The sequence below is a fragment of the Perkinsus marinus genome, assembly GCF_000006405.1.
Source record: "Perkinsus marinus ATCC 50983 genomic scaffold scf_1104296974280, whole genome shotgun sequence".
Taxonomy (NCBI): Eukaryota; Perkinsozoa; order Perkinsida; family Perkinsidae; genus Perkinsus; species Perkinsus marinus.
The window spans coordinates 1-835 of NW_003201178.1; the positions used below are offsets into that span (position 1 = coordinate 1).

Sequence of the window (835 nt, forward strand, 5' to 3'; positions counted from 1 at the left end):
ATTTCGTAATTTTTCACTGAAATTTAGCACCAATTCTTTGCACCACTTAAACTGTGGTATGCGTTTCATGGTGAAATTTCACGATATGGTTAGACTCTACATTTACGAGATCGTGCCTTCTTAGCTTAGTTGGTAGAGCACCCGCTTAGTAAGCGGGAGGTCGTCGGTTCAACTCCGGCAGAAGGCTTGTTCTGAGTTTCTTTGTCGGAAACCGACGGCATTTGGTAATTTTTCACTGAAATTTAGCACCAGATCTTTGCACCACTTAACTGTGGTATGCGTTTCATTGTGAAATTTCACGCCATGGTTAGACTCTACATTTACGAGACCGTGCCTTCTTAGCTTAGTTGGTAGAGCACCCGCTTAGTAAGCGGGAGGTCGTCGGTCCAACTCCGGCAGAAGGCTTGCTCTGAGTCTCTTTGTCGGAAACCGACGGCATTTCGTAATTTTTCACTGAAATTTAGCACCAAATCTTTGCACCACTTAAACTGTGGTATGCGTTTCATTGTGAAATTTCACGACATGGTTAGACTCTACGTTTACGAGACCGTGCCTTCTTAGCTTAGTTGGTAGAGCACCCGCTTAGTAAGCGGGAGGTCGTCGGTTCAACTCCGGCAGAAGGCTTGCTCTGAGTCGGTTTGTCGGAAACCGACGACATTTCGTAATTTTTCACTGAAATTTAGCACCAAATCTTTGCACCACTTAAACTGTGGTATGCGTTTCATGGTGAAATTTCACGACATGGTTAGACTCTACATTTACGAGATCGTGCCTTCTTAGCTTAGTTGGCAGAGCACCCGCTTAGTAAGCGGCAGGTCGTCGGTTCAACTCCGGC

General features: G+C 45.5%; 3 non-coding genes across 3 annotated transcripts; all 3 read left to right on the forward strand.

Moving 5' to 3' along the window:
- Positions 1–114: 114 nt before the first annotated feature.
- Pmar_PMAR007890 lies at positions 115–187 on the forward strand. The gene has a single exon. It is a non-coding gene; the product is annotated as a tRNA-Thr (tRNA).
- A 145-nt stretch (positions 188–332) lies between these two features.
- Positions 333–405, forward strand: Pmar_PMAR007891. Its single transcript has one exon. It is a non-coding gene; the product is annotated as a tRNA-Thr (tRNA).
- A 146-nt stretch (positions 406–551) lies between these two features.
- On the forward strand, positions 552–624 carry Pmar_PMAR007892. Its single transcript has one exon. It is a non-coding gene; the product is annotated as a tRNA-Thr (tRNA).
- Positions 625–835: the final 211 nt, after the last annotated feature.